Source organism: Lepidochelys kempii, chromosome 3, assembly GCF_965140285.1.
Source record: "Lepidochelys kempii isolate rLepKem1 chromosome 3, rLepKem1.hap1, whole genome shotgun sequence".
In the NCBI taxonomy this organism is placed as follows: domain Eukaryota; kingdom Metazoa; phylum Chordata; order Testudines; family Cheloniidae; genus Lepidochelys; species Lepidochelys kempii.
In genome coordinates, this window is record NC_136382.1 from 175316836 (window position 1) to 175342871 (window position 26036).

Consider the following 26036-nt stretch of genomic DNA (forward strand, 5'->3'; position numbering starts at 1 on the left):
GCTAAATTTACTCTTTCTATACACTGGTTTCCTTCTAAGGCAATACACAGAGAGCAGTTTGCAATGCATAGGAGCCATTGGTCACAATCAGTTTCTTAAATTTAAAAACATTACTAAACCTGCTCAGAGACAGGAAGGAGCCTGAAGTGGAGGGAAAAATTGCTAAGATAATGACTTTACTCTAAATAAGCTGACAATCTCTCCTTCTTTGGTATTTTTTAATCATTTAAAAAGAAAGAACATGACAAGTCAACTTGTATGACCAGCGTTGGTGGTTTAGAGTTTCCTCAAGCAGCTGAAGTTGCACTGCTGTAGGGTTAAATAACTTTGCTTTCTATGCTGAGTTTATAACTATGGAAAATCCTTTATATGCATACTTCCTCCTAACATACAGTATCTATCCAATCTCTCCTGAAGCATGAACACTGACCCATATTCTTCCCTTTAAAAATGGCAACAAGCCACCAACTGTTTTCCAGTCCCAAGGTTTTCTTTTGTTTTAAAAATATGGTTAGTTTCTTCTACTTTACTGTCTCTGTACTTACTCTACCAATTGATTTAAATTCCTTAAGAGATTATGTCAATGAATTAGAAAATTTTCTTGGAATAATAGCTGTGCACTGGATTTCTTGGGGACCAGTGTGGAAAATGTAAAGGAAATATGTTTATTTTAAAAGGAGGACATTTGTCAAATGGCATCTTTATAATCCAATAACAAACTGTACTGTGGTATGTACAGTTCCATTATAGAGTTCTAATAAAGTTAGAGGTTCCATTCAAAGATGAGGGGGAAATGAGAACAGGGAAAGAGAGTTTATTTATGCAGCATCTGACCAAGCCACAGCAGGGCTGCACAAACACACCAGATGACACGGTCAGCAGAGAAGGAAATACTCAACATATCGTCTCGGGTGAGCCAGGATCACCAATTAATCTAGCTGGGACTGAGTGCTGCAGAAAAGGTAAAATATGGTCAGAGCACCTGGCTTTTCAAAAAGAAAAAGGGATCTGGAAGGAGGCCTGGGGTCAGATTATTAGTTTCTATTCAATGGAACCTTGCTTTTTCACTTGCATCACTGAAATAATGATTGGGGGTGGGGGGAGTTGTTTTTTGTCATAGAATTGCATTGGTTTTCTTAATGTATTTACAGTAAAAGATTAAACAAAAACCTCAGATCAACTAGATATTGAGCATTCAGCATTCCGCTTGGCAGATGTTGATTTTGCATACTAGACAAATATTTTTTATTTTCACTTCATTAAAAAACATCCCACCCCTGGAATTGTATTAATTGATTGTGTTGAAATCCATATATAGAATATATTAATTAATAAAATTAATGGTGATCTTTCCATCCATGATCTCTCTGTGATAGGGATGAATCTATCAATGATGGGGGTTCTTAGGTGCTATGATAATACAAATAATAAATAATAATTATTTTACTTTTTTGTAAACTTAGTGTTCATGTGGAGAAGTGATAAAAATATTATAGAGGAATATTATGGATAAGAAAAATCTGAGTGCATTTTTTAAAATGGATGAATAGCCTCTGTGCAAATAATCAAGAACATTTTATTCTTAAGATCTAAGTGTACTTTTCATTCTTCTTTTAAAATATGATTTCAGCTTTTGTTAGCTGTTATGGACCTGATCCTGCCAGGTACTCAGAACCCTCCACTCCAAGCTCAAAGTGAGTTGATGGTGCTGCTGAACACATTTGCAATAGGTACTCAGCACCTCTCAAGATTGGCTCCTTGGTAGTTTTAATGATTTGGAGCAATTACAAATAGAAAAAGGCAACATTCATTGCTTGGTCTGAGCTGTAACATGTCCCAAGCATTTCATTACTTGCATCATGCTAGCTGTCTTCACAAATGCAAGTAGTTTTCATTTTGGTAACAGTCCCATTTGACAGGTAAGTGTCTGTACTGATAGCTGTATTATAACCCTAAACAGACATTATAGTTTGTTTCAATCTGCAGCCTGCAAGGTCACATAGACCACTCACTAGGCAGAGGCAAAAGTTTTAGGATGAAACTTCTTTTCCCAGCAAAAAAATTCACATTTTTTGTCAATTTTGTCCAGTTGTTGGGGGGGGGGGAACAACCCAGAAAGTCAAAATGATATGTTTTGATTTTTTGAGTTGAAATGACTTTTATTTTTGAATTTAACTTCAATTTTTTTTAAAAAAAGTGAAATAATCTAAAACAAAACGAAACGTTTAGTCTCAGGTCCCATGAGATGTTTCATTCAACTCAAAACAAAAAAAAAATCAACTTTTTTGGTTTGCCAAACAAAATCAAAAATTGTTTTTGTTTTCAGTCAACCTAAAATGATTTTTTCCCCAATTTTTTTGATTCAGCCACCAAACCAAAAATTGGTTATTCACACTGCTCTGCTCCTCATTGCTTTTTAATACCTCAGACGCACACTTTCATCAAGACAATAGCACCCTATCCTGGCAGATTCTGACTTAGCCCCCTTGTAATTTTGCCCCTGAACTTGGTGGGGACAAATGATGATACAGATACCTCTATCCTTGCTATCCTTATGAGGGTTCCAACAACACTGCATATCCCTCGTCCTTCCCCATCAGTTCCACCCCTCTGAACTCAGCCATCTCCTCTCAAAATCCAGCAATTTCCTCTGCTCCCACCATTGGCTCCCACCCAGTTTCCCGCTGCCTCACTTTTTGCCTTTCAGCTGCCTTCATGCCTCAAGTTTCCCTTATTCCCATCTTTGGGTTTCTCTCCCTGCCTCTGTTGACTTCCATTTTCTTCCATAGAGCTCACCCTATCCTTCTCCCTCTCCTGCCTTCTCCCATTCCCACTCAAATTCCACACATCCCTTTACTTTCTCTAGTTCCCCCCTTAATTTCACCACGCCCTCCCTCCCCCGCCTCCGTCTTTGACTTCTATCCTGTACCTGACAACATCCTTGGGCAAAAACCCAGTAGATTTATAATATGCAGACATTTGCATAAATGTAATTAGGCTTTGCCTAGACTGGGGATTTTTTTCCCACTTACAACCATCAGTGTAGCTGTACCAGTATAACTACTAGTGTGGACAGGAAAACCTGCCACTTGCACTGATGGAGCTTTTCCTGTAGTTTCAAGAAGGCATGAACTCCCGTGATGCAAGTAGTGTCTTTACTTCATCCTACAATGTTTCGTTCATTTCATTTGACACTATTTCATTCAGCTGATCATCAGTTTCAGAGATGTCCTGGGTTAAGTGTCCTGCTACATTCTGGAAGTTCAAATTTAGGGTCATTGCTTTCAAATAATAAAAGTGCTATCCAGAAATAAAGGTCTAAAACCATTTTAATTTAGAAGAAAGAATGGAACACAGAATGCTTTGTGCGCACATGGAGGCAGAAGACAGAGAATAATTTGTTTAAAACATGATAACTTTGAATGAGAAAAAGTTTGCAGGCAACCAAAAAAGTAATAACTTAATGAAAGAGTAAGAATTGTTACTCACAGTAGTTTTTCAAGAGTCTCCAGGGGAAATCCGTTACAAATACATTTGTATTTATTTGAAAAATGAGTGTGCAATTGGTCCAGCATCAAGTTTCTACTGTAAATATGGTAATTAAGGCAGTCAAGTTACGTGAAGGTGCCTGAAAGCAAGATGAGCAGTTAAAAAGCCAAATACATGTAAGAAAGCAGAAAAAGATTATATATGCACTGCATGGTTTTGCTCCCTAATAAACACATTTAATACATTTTTTTCATCTGTATTAACTGAGGTGGTATTCACATTAGAGAATTACTGAAAGAATGAACCACCATGAATTATTGAATCTGTTGTATTGCTATGCTTAGGGCCCAATCCTGTGCTGGTGTAAAAAAGTTGCTTTGAATACTTGGGTGAGTTTGAATCACACATAAATGTTGTAACTGTAGAAACATGTAACATGAAATGATGAAGTGTCCTGCTGTGATGTAAATCGAATAGAAAGGCAGTTAGTCCAGAGAGGGCTATAAATGGGGAGTATAAAGCCAAAATAGGGATATGGGGAAAAGCAGATGGTGTATATAGGTGCAAGAGTAATTAAGCAAGTAATGGAAGTGAAGGTAGATATCCTCACCCTTCGTCCAAGATACAGTCCGCCAGCCAATAAAGTGGCCTTGAAACACACACAAAGCCAGCTCTCCTCAGTACTATCAGCATATCTGCAAGTGCTGACAAACAAAGTAAATTGTCATGGGAGTGGTTGCCTTCACTGAGGACAGCCAACACCATGATATGGGAGGTGTCCCTAAGATGTAGCCTCAGCAGTGGCAATCAGACCAAGCACATTGGCAATGGCAGTGTGCACAGTTGCCTGAACAAACATATTCCATCACTTCTATGAGCAAATAAGGAGGTCAGGGACCTAGGGGAAAACACAGTACTGGTATCATGAAAGAAAACAAAGCAAAGTGCATGCCAGTGTCTGCCTAACACAGATGGCACCAGCAATATGGCAAAGCAGATGTGGACAAGAAAAACAAAATTACATGGAAGGAACAAAACTCTTATACACCCCACACACATAGCACAAGAGACAACCTGGGCACAGCACAACAGTAAGACACACATTAGAACCAGCCTGTGCTATGAGCTATCAGAGACCAGGCAACAGCAATGACAGCAAACATAGGACCACCCAGGGAATGTCCCCTGAGGACAAAGTGATCTGGTAACTGAATGAAAAAAAGCCTGACATTTCTTCTTGGGGAAATTCTCTCAACAGTGAAATCCTGTGAGGTAATTAAAATGCTGTCCAATGTGAAGAAGCCACTTTTATACATTGACAATTGTCAGTAAGCCAGAACTAGCCATGAGCTCGGACATCATGGTTCTCCATCTACCTTATGTATTTATATGGCCCCACATCACCGTAGTAGCTGCATACCTCACAATCTTCAATGTATTTATTTTCTCAACTTGCCTGTGAGGTAGGAAACTGCTGTTATTCCCATTTACAGATGGAAAATGTAGACACAGAGAGACTAAGTGACTTGCCCAAGGTCAGACAGCAAGTCTGTGGCAAAGCGGGGTCTCCAAAGTCCTAGGCTGGTGCTCTAATATATCACCCCTACAAATATCCCATGAGTATTGTCCAATGTGTTTCTAGAAAGGTTCTACAGGGATTGGTCTAGGTCCAACACAACATTTTCATCAATAATCTGGAAGTAAATATGAAATCACTGATAAAACTGTAGATGACAAAGATTAGGGAAAGCAATCTGACCACTTCAGTCTGGGACCATTCATACCAAATGTGTTTTAATACAGCCAAATGCAAAGTTATACATCTAAAGTAGCAAGGAATGAAGCCCATGCCTATAGACTGAAGGAATGCAATGACTCTGAAAAGTATTTAGAGCTTGTCATAAATATAAAGGGAAGGGTAACTACCTTTCTGTATACAAAGCTATAAAATCCCTCCTGGCCAGAGGCAAAACCCTTTCACCTGTAAAGGGTTAAGAAGCTAAGATAACCTTGCTGGCACCTGACCAAAATGACCAATAAGGAGACAAGTTACTTTCAAAGCTGGAGGCGGGGGGGGGGGGGGGGGGGGACAAAGGGTCTGTCTGTCTGTGTAATGCTTTTGCCGGAAACAGAACAGGAATGGAGTATTAGAACTTGTTAGTAAGCAATCTAGTTAGATATGCGTTAGATTCTGTTTTGTTTAAATGGCTGGTAAATAAGCTGTGCTGAATGGAATGTATATTCCTGTTTTTGTGTCTTTTTGTAACTTAAGGTTTTGCCTAGAGCGATTCTCTATGTTTTGAATCGGATTACCCTGTAAGGTATTTACCATCCTGATTTTACAGAGGTGATTCTTTTACTTTTTCTTTAATTAAAATTCTTCTTTTAAGATCAGGTTTCAGAGTAACAGCCGTGTTAGTCTGTATTCGCAAAAGGAAAAGGAGTACTTGTGGCACCTTAGAGACTAACCAATTTATTTGAGCATAAGCTTTCATGAGCTACAGCTCACTTCATCGGATGCATACTGTGGAAAGTACAGAAAATCTTTTTATACACACAAAGCATGAAAAAATGGGTGTTTACCACTACAAAAGGTTTTCTCTCCCCCCACCCCATTCTCCTGCTGGTAATAGCTTATCTAAAGTGATCACTCTCCTTACAATGTGTATGATAATCAAGGTGGGCCATTTCCAGCACAAATCCAGGGTTTAACAAGAATGTCTTTGGGGGGGGGGAATAGGAAAAAACAAGGGGAAATAGAATCATAGAATATCAGGGTTGGAAGGGACCTCAGGAGGTCATCTAGTCCAACCCCCTGCTCAAAGCAGGACCAATCCCCAATTAAATCATCCCAGCCAGGGCTTTGTCAAGCCTGACCTTAAAAACTTCTAAGGAAGGAGATTCTACCACCTCCCTAGGTAATGCATTCCAGTGTTTCACCACCCTCCTAGTGAAAAAGTTTTTCCTAATATCCAACCTAAACCTCCCCCACTGCAACTTGAGACCATTACTCCTTGTTCTGTCATCTGCTACCACTGAGAACAATCTAGATCCATCCTCTTTGCAACCTGCTTTCAGGTAGTTGAAAGCAGCTATCAAATCCTCCCCTCATTCTTCTCTTCTGCAGACTAAACAATCCCAGTTCCCTCAGTCTCTCCTCATAAGTCATGTGTTCCAGACCCCTAATCATTTTTGTTGCCCTTCGCTGGACTCTCTCCAATTTATCCACATCCTTCTTGTAGTGTGGGGCCCAAAACTGGACACAGTACTCCAGACGAGGCCTCACCAATGTCGAATAGAGGGGGACGATCACGTCCCTCGATCTGCTCGCTATGCCCCTACTTATACATCCCAAAATGCTATTGGCCTTCTTGGCAACAAGGGCACACTGCTGACTCATATCCAGCTTCTCATCCACTGTCACCCCTAGGTCCTTTTCCGCAGAACTGCTGCCTAGCCATTCAGTCCCTAGTCTGTAGCTGTGCATTGGGTTCTTCCGTCCTAAGTGCAGGACCCTGCACTTATCCTTATTGAACCTCATCAGATTTCTTTTGGCCCAATCCTCCAATTTGTCTAGGTCCCTCTGTATCCTATCCCTGCCCTCCAGCATATCTACCACTCCTCCCAGTTTAGTATATCCGCAAATTTGCTGAGAGTGCAATCCACACCATCCTCCAGATCATTTATGAAGATATTGAACAAAACCAGCCCCAGGACCGACCCCTGGGCACTCCACTTGACACCGGCTGCCAACTAGACATGGAGCCATTGATCACTACCCGTTGAGCCCGACAATCTAGCCAACTTTCTACCCACCTTATAGTGCATTCATCCAGCCCATACTTCTTTAACTTGCTGACAAGAATACTGTGGGAGACCATGTCAAAAACTTTGCTAAAGTCAAGAAACAATACATCCACTGCTTTCCCTTCATCCACAGAACTAGTAATCTCATCATAGAAGGCGATTAGATTAGTCAGGCATGACCTTCCCTTGGTGAATCCATGCTCACTGTTCCTGATCACTTTCCTCTCATGTAAGTGCTTCAGAATTGATTCTTTGAGGACCTGCTCCATGATTTTTCCGGGGACTGAGGTGAGGCTGACTGGCCTGTAGTTCCCAGGATCCTCCTTCTTCCCTTTTTTAAAGATTGGCACTACATTAGCCTTTTTCCAGTCATCCAGGACTTCCCCCGTTCGCCACGAGTTTTCAAAGATAATGGCCAATGGCTCTGCAATCACAGCCGCCAATTCCTTTAGCACTCTCGGATGCAACTCGTCCAGCCCCATGGACTTGTGCACGTCCAGCTTTTCTAAATAGTCCCTAACCACCTCTTTCTCCACAGAGGGCTGGCCATCTATTCCCCATGTTGTGATGCCCAGTGCAGCAGTCTGGGAGCTGACCTTGTTCATGAAGACAGAGGCAAAAAAAGCATTGAGTACATTAGCTTTTTCCACATTCTCTGTCACTAGGTTGCCTCCCTCATTCATTAAGGGGCCCACACTTTCCTTGGCTTTCTTCTTGTTGCCAACATACCTGAAGAAACCCTTCTTGTTACTCTTGACATCTCTTGCTAGCTGCAGCTCCAGGTGCGATTTGGCCCTCCTGATTTCATTCCTACATGCCTGAGCAATATTTTTATACTCTTCCCTGGTCATATGTCCAACCTTCCACTTCTTGTAAGCTTCTTTTTTATGCTTAAGATCCGCTAGGATTTCACCGTTAAGACAAGCTGGTCGCCTGCCATATTTATTATTCTTTCGACACATCGGGATGGTTTGTCCCTGTAACCTCAACAGGGATTCCTTGAAATACAGCCAGCTCTCCTGGACTCCTTTCCCCTTCATGTTAGTCCCCCAGGGGATCCTGGCCATCCGTTCCCTGAGGGAGTCGAAGTCTGCTTTCCTGAAGTCCAGGGTCCGTATCCTGCTGCTTACCTTTCTTCCCTGTGTCAGGATCCTGAACTCAACCAACTCATGGTCACTGCCTCCCAGATTCCCATCCACTTTTGCTTCCCCCACTAATTCTTCCCGGTTTGTGAGCAGCAGGTCAAGAAAAGCTCCCCCACTAGTTGGCTCCTCTAGCACTTGCACCAGGAAATTGTCCCCTACGCTTTCCAAAAACTTCCTGGATTGTCTATGCACCGCTGTATTGCTCTCCCAGCAGATATCAGGAAAATTAAAGTCACCCATGAGAACCAGGGCGTGCGATCTAGTAGCTTCTGTGAACTGCCGGAAGAAAGCCTCATCCACCTCATCCCCCTGGTCCAGTGGTCTATAGCAGACTCCCACCACTACATCACTCCTGTTGCTCACACTTCTAAACTTAATCCAGAGACACTCAGGTTTTTCTGCAGTTTCGTACTGGAGCTCTGAGCAATCATACTGCTCCCTTACATACAGTGCTACTCCCCCACCTTTTCTGCCCTGCCTGTCCTTCCTGAACAGTTTATAACCATCCACGACAGTACTCCAGTCATGTGAGTTATCCCACCAAGTCTCTGTTATTCCAATCAAGTCATAATTCCTTGACATCACCAGGACCTCCAGTTCTCCCTGCTTGTTTCCAAGGCTTTGTGCATTCGTATATAAGCACTTGAGATAACCTGCTGATCACCCCTCATTCTCAGTATGAGGCAGGAGCCTTGCATAGGTTAATAGGTTAATGGCTAAGTCATTATGCAAGGTAAATAGGCTACCTTGCATAATGACTTAGCCTCTCCCAGTCTCTATTCAAGCCTAAGTTAATTGTATCCAATTTGGAAATGAATTCCAATTCAACAGTCTCTCGCTGGAGTCTGGTTTTGAAGTTTTTTTGTTGTAATATAGCAACTTTCATGTCTGTAATCGCGTGACCAGAGAGATTGAAGTGTTCTCCGACTGGTTTATGAATGTTATAATTCTTGACATCTGCTTTGTGTCCATTTATTCTTTTATGTAGAGACTGTCCAGTTTGACCAATGTACATGGCAGAGGGGCATTGCTGGCACATGATGGTGGATGTGCAGGTGAACGAGCCTCTGATAGCATGGCTGATGTTATTAGGCCCTGAGATTTTTAGCAGATCAGACAAATGTTCCCAACTGGCCTTATATTCTATGAAACTATACTTACATGTTCCTTTGATTTCCAGGGGAGGGGGGGCCGGATTAGCCATACTTTGGTTGTTGTGGATCCAAACTAGTAACAGCAGAAAGACACACTGTATCCTGCATAGTGCACTATAGAACCACTCAAAAGTGGAAAGATTTAAAGAAGGAATCTCAAGGTGTGGAGGTTTTGTTTGGCTTTTTAAAAACATAATATATCCATTTGAGTTGTAGCTGCAGATGAAAAATAGACTGGCAATTAACTAAAGAACACAAGTTTGGGAGAGTTAAACACTGCACACCAGCAACATAAAACATCGAGGATGAAATCCTGACCCTATTTTTAATCAATGGGAGTTATGCCATTGATGTCAATGGAGCCAGGATTGCACCCAGAAACTTTAATACTAGACCTTTAATAATACCAGACCTTTTTGGCTTCCCAAATGCCTAAATAATGCCAGTGGCCAATTGTACAAGTAAGATCTTTCCCAGAGCATACTGATCAATATATTATTACAGCCGTTTGACAAATGGAAATAAAATAAAATCAACAGAAGATCTTAGAATCACTTCCATTCCTCAGGTTTGGGAAAGGAATGGGTTTTTTATGTTATTTGAAAAGTCAAGAAAACATCAAAAATATTCATTTTTTAATTTTTTCCTTTTTTCCCTTCCCTTTTTCTCAATTTTTAAAAAATATTTCCCCCTTTTTTTGCCTTTTCCCCACTTTCTCTTCATTATTTTTTCTTTTTGCCAGTGGGGGAAGAAACGGGGAAAGATATACTAAAAATCTAAAAATAAAAAAATGACTAAACTGTTTTTATTTCTAGTCTTGCTGGGGAGAAAAAGGAGAAAAATTTTAGAGAACATTTCCAATTTTGGGCAAATATATTTTCATTCAAAAATGTCAGCCAGTTCAGTATATTATATAACTGTTCTTGTCAGCCCCGCATTTCTGTTGTAACTTGGTTATGGTATAGTAGCGGTTTGTGCTTTTGTTGTTGTTGTTTGCAAATGTTAAAGCTTCAGGGAGTGCCTCTCCACTCTCTTTTTCCTTATGTAGTCTGATCTGTACTATCCAGGTGCTCTACTGTTTATCCCCTCCAACCCTGTGACTCTACCCATTTGGTCTTGTGAGTCTATGAAATTTCATGGCAGATTCTGCACCATCCTATGGATAATTCACTTCAGAGTGTTCCTGTTCACGCCCCTGTCTGCTCACATAATCCACCTTTGACTTGCAAAAATATCTCACACAGTTACACACAGTTTTAGAAAAACATGAAAATCTGGAACGACAAAAAAGTTCATCATCATTAAGACTTCTGCTTCTGGCAGTGTTTTAATGTCACTAGCCAGATGAATTTTGAAGACAATCATGTCTATATTAACTCTCCATACATAGGTGTTAATGCTGCTGATAGACAACTAGTTTGTTATTCCCAGCTCCGAACAATGCCATTATTAATCATAATTGATGCATTTATCAGCCTCTTGGCTTTCCATATTCATACCCACCTGTTTGGAAGTTGAGATTCCCACTCAGATTTCGTAGGCCCTTTCCATAAAAGATACAAGGCCATGATGGATGAGTTTAGCATCTTAATTAGGCCAGCCAAAGACACCTTTTGTTCCTGAAAACCTGCCACTGAACGAGAAATTTGCCACATGGTTCTTTACATTGATTTGCACCTGCTGTCACTTATGTGCCAACAAAATACCTGAACAGAGTATGAAGGGAAAACATTGCCAGAATCCTAGACAGTATTTCATATACACCCTTAGCTGCCAAGAAACTCAGATTCTATTGCAGTAAGCACCTCAGAAACCCATGGCAGTCCCTGGTGATACCAAAGGATGCAACACAAATGTGCTGACTGCCTGCAGGCAAGTACTCTGTGTAGAAAACATTGGACTGATTAGATAAATTAAACCATAAAGAACAAACCCAGCTGAACAAAATGTAAACCTCATCCACTTCCCATTAACTAGTGACTATTGCAGCTAAACATCAAATCTGAAAAATACAACAGCCAGTTGTGTGGAGCACAGCAAAATTGCAATCAATAATAATCTGCCTTCAGTGCACAGAGCTTCCAGACACAAAAATATAACAATACAACTAGCTGGCATGGTGGCAGCCATCAAGCAGCAAGCTATTAGGAGCAGACATTAGCAATTTTGTAGGTTTCCCTCTGATCTGCTGCAGTGGTGGTGTTACTCAGATCCCTGGGTGTGAACATTCATGAGAGAGCTCCCCTGCATCAGCAATATAAGCTACCTTCCAAATAGCAGGTTAGGGCTTGGATTCATCTCTCATTTTTTCCCACTAACTTAAATGGAGTTGCACTGGACCCATAGTAAGCGTCACGGAAGCGCAAATTTAGCTTCATGATAATCGGAGAATAGGTTGTATGAAATGTCAAGTGTAAAGGGGTTTGGGATCAATGTTAAGTAATTTTGGGCACCTGACCCATGATTAGTTCTCAAAGGAACAAAGATGAGACAGCACAGACTCCATTCTCTAGCCTGTAAAAACAAAATGCTGGTAAAACTGTCTGCATAAGATGATACTTTCCAGAGTGCTCAGCACTAGACTAACTTTGCTCCCATGAAGCAGTTATGCCAACATTGAGCTCTTCTGAAAATCCCACCTAAGGCAATAAATGGTGGGTATATTCTCTCCTTGTCCGTTATATTGACAGAACTACTCCATCTATGTCAGATTTCTTATACTTACTATTTGTGATTCGAGAGGCCCTCTAGTTAGCATGTTTCATGCAGAAGTTGATTTATTTGTAAAGATTTATTTCACGTGCCTTAAATCTACCTTTTCAATGAATTCTAATTTGAACTCTCATTTGAACTAATGATCGTCGTTAAATCTTACATGAATTAGAGGTAGCACAGTTCATAAATTTAAGACCAATCTTTCTTAAATTCTTTGCTCATGGAAACACATATTTCACTACAAGCCACTAACAAACTTCACTCCTACAGTTCCAAAACCAAAACTATCTCCTTATTTGTGTGCCTTCCGGCCTTTTCAGAATCCATTCAAACTTTGACCAATAAGCATCAGTAAGTCAGACTGAATAAATACAGAATTAATAAACCCTCTAATTCCAAAGTGTTTAGCTTTGGAGCACAAGAAGTTAAACACTTTCTTGCAACACATTGTAAACATGTCAATGTCTTTAACATTTTAAATGTGTTCTGTTCCCCTGCCCATATGTTTAGAAAAGAAACAGGTTAAGATATTTAACTAGTGAATGGATGTATGCGCTCATTCCCAGTAACACTTCTTAAACACTTGTGGATGCTTAAAATTATGATGTGTTTAAGATTTGAACACGTTTGCTTTTCTACACTCCTAATCCAATGAATGCTTGAGGCATTTATGCTGAACAGCAAGGTTTTGGCAGCACAGGAAAGCATTTATTTTGTAAATAGCAGTGCTTGCCTTTTTAAAATTGTTTTTCAGTACTAGTCAAAATTATATACATAACCAGGTGGGATTTAAACCTCATAGGAGGTAAAATATGGCCACCAAAAATAAATGTAGGAGTGTTTATCTGGAATGGACTTCATTATGGCCTGATTCTGAGAGGTGGTGAGCACACGCAACTCCCAATACACTTTCTGTCTCTCTGAGAAGGAGCGCTAGCTGGAAAATTTCAAGAAGTTCAAAATATTGATGAAAAAACAGGAAAAAAAATAGCACACATTTTCACTGATTTTTTTAACAACATGTTTTGACCAGCTCTATAATGGGGTGGGAAAATTCAAAGGGTCTGAAATTTGAATGAAAAGGAGGTGGGAAATTAGTAACATTTTTCACAGACCATTTTGGTAGTGTGTTACCATCTACAATACTTGCATGCACACACAGGGGTCCCCATCTGAAAAACTGCAAAGCCTCATGTACTTTTGACCACCACCTCACCTGCACTCTGCTCAGTATTCCATCTCCACCCAGGCTACTTCTAACATTCAAAACCTCTGAGCAGCTACTAACAATTGCAATTATTTTTTTAAGCCACCAGCCATAAAACGTTTCACTTTATTTCCCACGAAGCCTAGCCTAGGCCATATTCAGCACCTTGACCCAAGATATATTAGGGCTGGTAGATTTAGGGATACTTTGGTGCTCTCTCAACACACGCGATTGCTCAGAATGAGGGAAGTTTCTCATACAGGTTTTACTGTACAGATTTTCTGTCAAAATATGGCACATGAAAAGCACCTGATGGTGTCCTGTGGCACAAAGATTTTATTGGTTCTTGTGCTTCACCATTCATGAATAATTCAGCCATTACTATTATTTGTATTACACTAGTGTCTAACCAAGAGCAGAGCCTCATTGTACTAGGTGCCATACAAACTCATGGCAAGAGAGAGTTCCCTGCTCCCAAAGAGCTTGCAATCTAAATATACAAGAAAGACACAGAAGCACCAAAAGGTGAAGTGGCTTCTCTAAGGCAATACAGCAGGCCAGAGCTGGGAATAGAACCCATCTCCTTCCTGATGCCCAGCCCTCTGCCATATTCCCTGGACCAGTGGTTCTCAATCGGGGCCACAACCAGGTTTCAGGGGAGCTGCCAAGCAGGGCCAGCATTAGACTTGCTGGGGCCCAGGGCAGAAAGCCCAAGCCCCACCGCATGGCACTGAAACCCCCGGGACTGCATGCAAAGCCTGAGCAATGTAGCTGTGGCATGGGGCCCAAGGCAATTGCCCGGCTTGCTGCCTTTAATGCCGGCCCTGGCTTTTACGTGCAGAAAACCAGTTCTTGTGGCACAGGTGGGCCGTGGAGTTTTTATAGCATGTGGGGGGGCCTCAGAAAGAAAAAGGTTGAAAACCCCTGCTCTGGACCACGCAGCACTGCTGAGGAAATAAAGCAGTCTGGTAGCAGCCAGGGCGGGGAAAGGACTTTATATAACCAATATGTTTATCTTCCAAAAACATTTTTCAAGTGGTTGCCACTTCTGAGATGTCAGCATGTGCTCCATGTCATCCTTGATGAGCTAATCCTCTAGCTTGAGGATAGGCAGAGCTTCTGGAATTCTTCAGCTGATTGTGTATCTGGCAGACAGGAATCATGAACTGCTGGAAGATCTTGTCATCATAGCCACTGCGCAAGGCTCTCACATTTGTCAGGAGCCCTGAATTATCTGAGTGCCCTCACAATGAGTTTTTAGTCACAATGAAAGGAAGATGATGGGAGTCAATCGTACAAGCAGTGCACTTTTACTGTGGAAGTGGCACAGTATGCAAGAGAACATTTGAAGATTTGTCAATTTGGCTTAAGCATTAGCAATGTAAAAACTAAATGCTGGAGCCATTTAAACTTTGAATGCCAGCTGCATTTTTATTGGCAGTCTGTGAACTTCAAAGACTTTTCCTGCTCTAATGCCTAGACAGGTAGACTGCCCTGAAATCTCTCTGCCATGCTGACTTACTGATTTGTGACTGATTTTATCCGAAGGCTTGTGAATTTCCTTACATGGCTTAAAATGAATGTTAAAAATGGTTTGGGGTTGAAAGGATGTTCAGCCTTTTATAATCCAGCTACAGCACTGAAATATAATTATGACGAGAAAAATTTACCTATGTGAAAAGTGGAGATGTTCTCTCTATTCATGTAAACTTTCGCTACACATTTTAATTCCAAAATCTTAAAAGTAGGTACTTAAGAATAGCAAATATTCTGATAAGCAGGTAAGTATTCTGTACTTCTGCAATCAAACTGTTGGATTAGCTAAAAGTTAACTCCCCCTTAGTTTGTTAAGGGCTATGTTCATTTCTAACTGAATATACCAAATGGTCTAGGGAGGGTATCTTTATTAGTGCTCATACTCTGAATTGGAGAAAGACGATCCTGCTGTTTAAACAAAAAATGTGCTTTTTAAAAATACACAATATTTAACAAACAGAAATGTTTTCATAAACTGGGCCCTGATTCTGGAAATACTTATGCACATGTGTAATTTTATTCATAAGTATTCCTACTGAAACATACTTAAGACAATGAGCTCAATGGGCCACAGTGTCTTTGTTTTTTATTTTAATAACAATAGTTTCTGTAAAATTTAAGGTTGCAGAGTAACAGCCGTGTTAGTCTGTATTCGCAAAAAGAAAAGGAGGACTTGTGGCACCTTAGAGACTAACCAATTTGAGCATAAGCTTTCGTGAGCTACAGCTCACTTCCGATGAAGTGAGCTGTAGTTCACGAAAGCTTATGCTCAAATAAATTTGTTACTCCTTTTCTTTTTGTAAAATTTAAAACTCTCTCATAGTGCTGGAAACCCAAATATAACAAGGAAGTCACTGGAAAGCCTCTCATTGACTGCAGTGGGCTTTGGATCAGGACTGTAGGCTTAGGAATGAGAAAATGAAGCTAACTATAAACAGAAGATAACTAGTTTTCAGTAAGTGAGGCAAAACCAAGGAAACTAGATTTTTAATTTATTTCCTACTTTCCATGCTCTTGTTATTATTAGTTGCATTAGAAGAGGATCTAGAGGCCCCACCCCAGATCCGGGGCCCCATTGATGTTAGATGCTGAACCAAAAGAAACCCAGAGGAAAAGTTGGTCTCTGCCACAAAGAGCTTACATGCTGAGGCCCCAGTGCCACAAGAGCTGTGCACCATTGGGGCCATAAGCCCCGATCCTGTATTGTTCTTTGCCCATTCTGAGCCCCCATTGAAGTCAATTTAACAATAAAATGTTGGCAACAAATGTCCTTCTGAGGACATTTTATAAGTATAGGTGATTTTTATCATGACAGTCATCATCATGGCAAATCCCAAAGGGAGGTGGCCACCTTGAAGATCAAGTGCCACTCGGATTGATCTGTCCTTAATGTGATCTGGTTGTATCTTCCTTTGATGTCCATCGCTGGCAATCTTACCACTCCACCAAAGCTTTTGGTGACCATGTGATCGCTGGCTGTGTGGCAGCATTCCTTGATACACACGTTTCTGAATTTGCTGTCTTCCCTTATAATATACCCATACCAACAAAGCTGATGAAACTGAACCAGTGATGATGGAGGCGATTGCTGGGTTTGGCTTTGAACAGTCTCATTTCTGAACTTGTCCTGCCATGTGACATGAATCAGCTGACAAAGATGATGAGAATCAAAAATGTCAATCCAGTGTTCTCCAGCATTCCTCAGCCCCTGTTTCACGTGCCTATAACACAGCTGGTGTAAGTGTGGTTCTGCAGATTCACAGCTTCAGGGCAAGCTTGGTGTCATGATGTCCCTACAGAGACCACTGAAGGGCCTGAAACACAGCAGCAGCAGCTGCTATACAAGTGTCCACATCTTTCCAATATCTTCCAGCACCGTTTATGACTCCTCATGTATTTGACAGCCACCTGCTCAGTGTCCCATCCAGTCAGGTTAATACCAAGGTTGTCGTAATCAGGAGCTGGAGGCTACTTGATGGTAATGGCCAGGGACTTAGTTTTGTCTGGATCACTGCATGCTGTTTCTTTATAGTGGCCATTTAAAAATGAAGTGGGTTCACCCTCTTTAGTGATCAACTGATAGACATTTTTTCTCCCCTTCCCTGCCCCTCTCCCCAGGTCCACCATCAGCAGAATTTAGGAGACAGATTCTGATTTCAGTTACAAGAGCACTTACTCAGAGTTCAGTGGAGTTATTCCGGATTTATCCTGATGTAACTGAGATCAGAACTTAGCCAGAATAAGTTGAAATGTTGCTATGTTTCATTATTTTACAGCTCTTTGGCCAAGCACTATGCATGACATTTCATAAATGCAGCGGATAATTTCAGAGTTAACTCTACAACTGTTTGGAATAAAGGATATCAGATCTCCTGATTGGCAGGGACTGAGGTGAATGCTGCACCTAGACCCCACTACTGCTACTTAAAAACGCACAGATTCTAGCAGTTTCTTTTTATGGAATGTCCACTCAAATGCATGGAAGGCCAGGACACATCTGGCCTTATTATGAGGAGAGTTGTCCTCTCCACTAGGTATGATCCATAGTAACAAAGTGGTTAAAATTGTAGTAGCCTCAGTCTAATGCTTCATACTGGTGTGAAGGACCATATACTGGTGTGTGACTTGGCATGAGGAACCATATACATCCTATGGCAGAAAGCAGAGGTACTAAAGGTAAAGCTCATCAGGCTTTCTTTCATCTGTAATTTCAGAATTTGATGGAGATTTGTAAACCATGGAACCAATCTGCAAACGCTTAGGCATATGTATAACTTCATTCATATGAGCAGTTCCATTGATGTCAGTAGGGCTACTCACGTGTGTAAAATTATGTACATACTTAAGTGTATGCCAAGTCTGGGCTCAAATGCTTGAAACCTCAGAATAATGTTCAAATATTGGGGGAGGGGGATACTTCTGTGATCCAGTTTAGGCAAAGCTTTTTATGCAGTCTGCTTGTAACCAGATCAGCTTTATATTGGAAACTAAAACAAAACAGGTTTCAGAGTAACAGCCGTGTTAGTCTGTATTCGCAAAAAGAAAAGGAGTACTTGTGGCACCTTAGAGACTAACCAATTTATTTGAGCATGAGCTTTCGTGAGCTACATCCGATGAAGTGAGCTGTAGCTCACGAAAGCTCATGCTCAAATAAATTGGTTAGTCTCTAAGGTGCCACAAGTACTCCTTTTCTTAAAACAAAACACAATTTCAAGAGTCTGTTATTTAAACAGATGGATCTCACTTATAGCTGAAACAATTAATATAGACAAAGACAGCAAAAACTCAAATTATTAATATTGGTAATAAATATGTAAGTCATAAACATTCAATTGAAGTGAAGAAAATACAAGCCAATTTTACACCGAAAACAAATCCACAGGCTTATAAATAAAAGCCACATTAAGAATCAATAAGTCAGCAAAAGCAGATTCCAGGGCAGCCTATGGTACCTGTCTAGCCTTAGAGCAGGAAAGCCTTTGAAGTTGCAGACGGCCAATAAAAATGCAGCTGGCATTCAAAGCTTAAACATCTCCAGTGTAGATTTTATATTACTAATATTGACGCCAAAGCTGCCTAACCTTGGAATATTTTGTTAGCCTTACTCCACACACAATTAGTAATATGGGTTGAGGCCCATTAAATAGATGCAATCTAGACATAATGTTTATTGTGAAATAAAGTGCAATTGACCATTCTAAATAGGTCTCTGCTTAAGACTCTTCTTAAACTTTTGGATTGTTTTTTGCCCATCTATCCATGTATAATTCACATATGATTCGTATACACTTTTTTTTATAATGTATAATGACCTGATTAAAATAGTATGGAAGCTCTTCTCTCCCTTTAAAGATGTTTTTATCAGCAAAAAATATTTTGAAACTATGTAAAATTTGAAAACTATACGTTGGATCTACTTTTATAACATAATTTAGTAGATCTAGAGTCCTTTGAAACACTAAAGTCCCTCACTCCATTTTAATATATTTCTTATCTGTACAACCCACTCAAAAATAGTTTGAAAGGCAAGAAAGAGATACCACTTCAACATCCCATTGGTAGAGTGGCCTGCCCTATGAAAATGGAACTGGCCCAGTAAAACAGCAATGTGTGTTCTTTCTACTTTCATCTTCTCATGTACAAATTTCAGGGCTTCCAACTGATCTGACAGAACACTTCCTGTTCAGGAAATAAACGTGTCAAATGATTTCTTGATTTAAAGTGATGGATAACAGTAGCTCTCTGTACAGCAGGGGTGCTATTCTCATAAAACATATGCAACCTTTATTACTCAAATGAAGGGGAATTTCTCCAATATCACTTAGAGCAATTTCCTCAGCAATCACTACACATCTCTGATATTACAAATCCCAAAAGGCCGAGGAGACGTGGGAGAGGCAGCCTGAGTCCTGTGCTTATTTTATCCAAAAATAAATTTGTGTCCTGGCATTTGGGTAGTTTGCTTTAAAAAAATTGAAAGCCTTTTTTAAAAATTAAAAAGCAGATGCACAAATATTGAAATTTTATTTATTCCATAATTTATAATGTTTCCTTCTGTTGTGACTTCTGGACCCATTGTGATCCAGAGGAAAATATAAAGTCCTTGCTTATAGATTTGACACAATGATGGGTAGAGTGGTAAATAATGGTGAGGAAGGTCACCTATGCACTTACTAAGATAAGAGTAATGAGTTTTAATACAACCAAATGAAAGGTCATTCTTCTAGGAATAAAGAATGTAAATTAGATTGACAGATTAGTGGACTGTATCTTGGAAGGCATTGATTCTGAAAAGGACTTACAGATCAGGATGGATAGCCAACTAAATATGAACTCCCATGTGATGACATACCTAAGAGGTGTTACGGAGTTCTGGGTGCAGTCCAGACCAGACCAGACGGTCAAGGGTTGTATCACCACTTGCCTTAAATTCCTGGGTGCCTCAAAATGCTTTGCTACTGTAACTCCCAGCCTGGAATGCTCCTTACCAGTCTACAAGCATGCATGTCACATCCTGAATGTCTGTGTGTATGCAGCCAGCCCTGGTTCAGCAACTCTCACTCCAGCAGCCTGTCTACAGCCCCACTCTGGCTTCCACCAGCCTCGGTTGCAATCAGAAAGGTGACCCCACCATACTCCTAGTCCCAAATTTCCCCAAAACTGTGTACTTTACAATGTCCAGCCCTTCCCTGGACAGTTCAGAGAAATAATAAGTTACGTTTGTTCCTCTAAAGACACAAAAGCACATCACATCTTATTAACTTAACCTGGATAAGTACATCCTTCCATTTAAACACAGCTCTCAGTTGGTTGATAGTAAAAAACAAAACAAATTTATTAACCATAGGACATAGGTTAAGAGATGCCAAGTAAAAGGAGTAAAGTTAGAAAAGGTGACAAGCAAATAAAAGTGAAAACCTGTCTCTAAAGTCTAAAACTTCATTGAGCAAGATTCAGGCTTTGTTCAAGATGGTTTCTCTGACAGTGTTCCTTTTTTTCCTGCCCTGGCTGACTTTCTCTCAGTCAGGATTTTCCACAGAAGCACAAGGGCTGGCTTCCCTTCCCTTCCTGGGTGAAAGATCTCTACCTAATCAGATTTCTCACCTATATTTAGGTTCCAGAGACTTTTGTCCTTCTCCCGCACCCCCACTTGGTTGAAGGACCCATCTTTCTCAGCTTTCCCTTGTGTCTGTCTAGTGATGGATGCCAAAGATCACTTCTGTCTTTGCTTATATCTTCCAGAGGTAGGATGACCTCATGTTGTTTCCCATTCCTGTGGGCTTCCCATCCCCCTGTATGTAAATGGTGCGTCCGTTGTTTTGAATCCTCCACAATTAATTAACATAGGAGACAAGTAAATAGCTGCCTTCTCTCTTGTTTGGAAGGGAAACTGTTTCTCTCTGTTTGGCCATAGACTTTAAAGCATAAAATCATTAAGTACCCATATTTCCTCATATACTTTAATACATACATTTCACAATGGTATTGACCCCCCAGTGTGTCATTAGCTTCCAGAAAATATCTTACTCTATATTCTTTTATAATACAGTAATATTGTATACAAGCAGTTAATTTGATTGCTTATCACTTGAGGGTCAGTCTCCCTGTCTTTATAGACCAGTGAACATTTGCAATGGATTCTTCCGCTGGTCACCCATCAAAGTAAAGTTCATTCAAGCTGTGAGAAAGGTGATGTAGAGTTTGGTGGTGAAAGACGCTCCATACTCTTTTTCTTCCCCCACTTGTTAGCATAATAGCTTTGTTTACCTAACATGTAAAAAATGGACCATCATTGTCTGCCTGAAAACAGGGCTGTTCAGAGAATCAAATACACATTCCTTTGTCTAAGGCAGACCCGTTCACCAACTCCCCCTGATATGTCTGGTTTATACATTTTAGTCATAATTCCAACATATATCCATAACTCTTAACACACACCATCCACACATATCACACAAGAATATTAATGATCAGTGAGTTGTTAGTTTTCAAATAATACCTCATAGAACACGTTTTGTACAAAGGTTATTACAATGGTGTTTAGGGTGTGAATACAGGGTCCTTGGAGTCACAGAGGGCTAACGTCATCCTTGGATGTATAAGCAGGGAAATACTGAGTAGGAGTGGGGATGTAATATTACATCCATATATGACACTGGTGAGATCATTACTGGATACTGTGTTCCATTCTGGCATCAACATTTCAAAAAGGATGTTGAAAAATTGGAAAGTCTTCAGAAAAGAGCTACAGGAATAAGTCAAGAATTGGAAAACCTGTCTCACAGCCAGATATTTATGGAGCTCAATCTATTTATCTTATTGAACAGAAGATTAAGAGCTGACGTGATCATGGTCTTTGAATATGTACATAGACAGAAGACAGTAAAGGGGTCTTTAATCTACCTGGTAGAGGCAAAACAAGTTCTACCAGCTGTAAACTAGACAAATTCAAACTCGAAATAAGGTGCACATTTTTAACAGTGTGAGTAATTGACCATTGGAACAATTTATCAAGGTCTATGGTAGATTATTGACTTGAAGTCTTTAAATCAAGAGTGGATGTCTTTCTAAATGGTATGCTCTAGTTTAGCTACAAGTCACTGGGATTCATGCAGGAATTACGGAGTGGAATTTTATGGTCTGTACTGTATGTAGGCACTCAGACTAGATAAATATAATGATCCCTTCTGACTTCAAAATCTATTAATCACAAAAACATCCACTTATAATTACCCGCAATGAGCAGCAATGCTAACCTTCCCACCCAGAAGAAAATAAATAAATAAATACAACTAAGAGTCAGAGATAGCCCTCATTCAAGGCTAGTCCCCGTTGACATCAACAGGACCTTTATCTGAGGACTGACTGAGTGAAACTAAGGACCTCAGGAAAGTTAACTCTATTTCTTGCAATAATCTGCTTTGATGTGGTTAGGCTAATCAGCTACTCCGCAAGTAATTTGGGTTAGAATTAATCCAGTTGTTAACTGTTCATATCCACATGGCTAAGTATATTACACAGGTCAGTAACATAATGGCCAATGGTCTTCCCTGCTTGCTAGTCTCTTCTAAAGAAAAAAGCCAGATTTCTTTTGAGGGGGGAGGGATAGCTCAGTGGTTTAAACATTGGCCTGCTAAACCTAGGGTTGTGAGTTCAATCCGTGAGGGGGCCATTTAGGGATCCGGGGCAAAAATTGGGGATTGGTCCTGCTTTTTGAGCCAGGGGTTGGACTAGATGACCTCCTGAGGTCCCTTCCAACCCTGATATTCTACAATTCTATGATACTTCATAAATGGCCAGTGGAGAATTCTCCTTGGAGCAGATTCTTCAGTGTTGAAAATCTGATGGAGAGAGCTCCTGTGCCAGAAGAATCCAGAAGCTGCTCTAACTGATGCCTGGAGCAGGATCAAAGAACCCTAAGTGACTGCCTAACAGTGTCCCCTTCCTATGCTTCCCCTTCCGTGCTACACACAGGGGAGATGTATACCCAGTGTGTTTCCCAAGTGAGGTTCTTGCACGGATCCAAGTGTTCTTGACATTTTTGAATGACTTACCTATCAGTTTGCAGTCCCCTTCATGCTCCCACTAGGATATATTGCAGGTCTTTGATGCCCCTGTGCCTGCTACATGCAGCAGTGGGTGAATTTCACCATCCCTGATTTCATTGCAATACTGTTTACTTTCAGCAAAATCTGGAAGCACTACGGCCACCTCCTCCACTTCTCTGCAAGGTTCCTGCCCAGACTAAGGGATTCAGGTGGCTTCATTTGCTCCATTATTGCCAAAGATTTAGTTTTCTTTTGACAAGTGTGCACACACGAGTGCTGGTAAAAGACTGATTTTTATTTTTTGACCCTAGTCATCTGAAATGGGTCAAAGTTACAAAAGGCCAACACTGCTGTCCTATGACAGAGATCAGCACTCACTGACTCAAATAGGAGACTGAGACAATCCATGCCTCATTCAGTTTTGAAAGGATATTTGGAACATAGTCTTTACCCAGACAATTTTCTCAAAATCACAGTTAGAATTCATGTTTGCAGAGTTGTAGCCATGTTGATTCCAGGATATTAGAGAGAGAAGTTGGGTGAGGTAATATTTTTTATTGGACCAACTTCTGTTGGTGAGAAAGAAAAAGAAGCTTTCAAGCTATACAGAGCTCTTCTTCAGGACCTGGAGGAAAACTCCGTATAGCTCAAAATTTTATCGCTTATCTTAATCTTATCTTATCTCCTGGCACTGTGTAAAACAAACAAATATTTACATAACAGAAGATTACAAGAGTTTCAAGGCTCCTAATATTTTATACCTTCTAAAAATTAACTTAATCAGAGACAAGACCAAATGAAGGAGATGTCAAGATAATTTTTAAAAAGCAAAAATCAAGGAGAATGTTACACTTTAGGAGGCTGTCTGGTATTGAAACAAAGTTCATTAGCCTTATTAATATATTATAATCTACTATTTGTATTACAGCAGGGCTTCTGGGGCGCAATGCACTACGCACTGTAGATACGTATAGTAAGAGACGATCTCTTTCCCAAGGAGTTTACAATCTAAATAGACAAGACAGAAAAAGGGTGGAAAGAGAGACACCAGAGAGGTGAAGTGACTTACCCAGCATAACTCAGCAGATCAGAGGCAAAGTAAGGAATAGAACCGAGGTTCCTGATCCCTAGTCAAATACCCTGTTCACCAGACCAAACTGCCTTTCAGTTATTGTCTACGAGATGTAATGTTGGTGTCTCTCCACTAGTTTATTTTTTATTTTTAAATCAAGTGTTGAGAAGTCTTTCTGATTTCGGGAAAAACAGCCTGCCAACTCTCCCCTGTAGTCTAGCACGTGGACATATTATCTTGCTGTGAATAGGAGGCTAATATACAATTTGCAGAAACACTTACCAGCTACAGCTCTTTAGACAAAACATGAGTTTAAGTTTAATTGCACCTGTCATAAGAAAAGCATTAAAAAGGCATAAACTTTTATTTGTCTCCTAAGCCGAGTAGAGCTTTTAATTTTAGTGAAGCCAAATGATTCTGTCTCACTGAGATCCTCAGTGCCATAGAAGTATGAATTATTGATGTTGCTTGACTTTAATATTTGATGTTACTTTGGAAATAGATAGCATACCCAAATCACAACCTGTGACTAGATGAAGGTCATCTGAAAGAACTGCCAGGCAATCAAACACAATTTCCCCAAATCAAAAGCAGGCCTTCAAATTTTCTGTTGAGTTACACTTTTATCTATTATTTAATCAATCAGACAAGGGCGGGCAAGGCTTAAAATAAAGGGCTAGAACATGACAACCATTCTGAGGTCTGGTGTCCTCACTGGTGTCATCTGGCTGTGTGCAACATTTTGTGAAGAGTTAATTTGCAGTCTGTGACATAAGTGAAGTGAACACTAGATAACGTGATCTCAAAGTGGAAGCTGCTAATGGCAAGTTTATTAGTTAACAGTGTGAAGCAAACCTGGAGATGGTAACCAAATAGTCATTAAATGCTGAAACAACTGATTTCGCAGAGATCATTACAAGTAAGGATCACATTCAATGGCTTACAACACCAGCTATAATATCTGAGAAAAATAGCATCTGTAGCACAGCTGGAACAGCTGTGTTGGAGAATCAATCATTGCCTGGCAACTGAACAACTGATTTCCCATCAATCAGTGCACAAGGCATTCTGTTAGGTTTATAAAACACATAAATTTGCTCAAGTATCTGCAAATGCAATAAGTGGGTTAGAACAGTAACAGCAATAGATAAAAGGCCGTTCTAAAGCAGTTATTGGGCTTAATCTGAAAGGAACTGTATTTATATGCACCCTAAATATAATGTTACAATAATAAACAGATGAACAGCTCAGTGTAATTAGCTCTGACCATAGGCAGAGCCAAGAGAAATCCAGAAACGAAGACTTTTTTCCCCCCCTTGCAAACATCTTGTGCAACATGACTCTGTAATTTTTCTTTTGGATAAAATGGCCATTCACAGAAACAGTTACGCCTCAGCATGCCAAGACCTCATAAATCCCTGCAGCCTAGGCTGCTTTCTAGATTTTTATTGGCCGAGCTCAGCCCATCAGCAACACTGCAAATCTTATCATTCTGTGGCGATTACACCAGTTTCAGTAATAATTTCTCTGAGCCTATTTTTAAAGGACAATAAAAGGGGAAACTGTGTTTCTGACCCAAAAACTAAAGAAGAAATGAGAGGTTGTCTTATACCAGAAGTGCGTACAACTCGGTACCACAGCTATGATATTTTAATACTCATACAGCATAAGCCTTGTGCTGAGTGCCAACCCTCAGAAAGGGGCAGGAATGCGTTTGTGTGCAAAATAATTGTAGTAACTAATTCCTTTACGAAACAGAGCTGAGATAACCAACATGCTAACCCAGCAAACCTTGCCAGTTAGATATCAATACCCCGTTGCAGACATTACTGTCCCCTGCATAGGATCCCACTCTGCCATCTG

General features: G+C 40.3%; 1 long non-coding RNA gene across 1 annotated transcript in view; it reads left to right on the plus strand.

Moving 5' to 3' along the window:
• Positions 1-841: 841 nt before the first annotated feature.
• Positions 842-26036, plus strand: part of LOC140908330 (uncharacterized) — a 44298-nt gene continuing 19103 nt past the window's right edge. Inside the window, exons 1-2 of the long non-coding RNA XR_012157837.2 lie at positions 842-962; positions 1631-1694. This is a non-coding gene — a long non-coding RNA (uncharacterized LOC140908330). The remainder of the gene's footprint in view (positions 963-1630; positions 1695-26036) is intronic.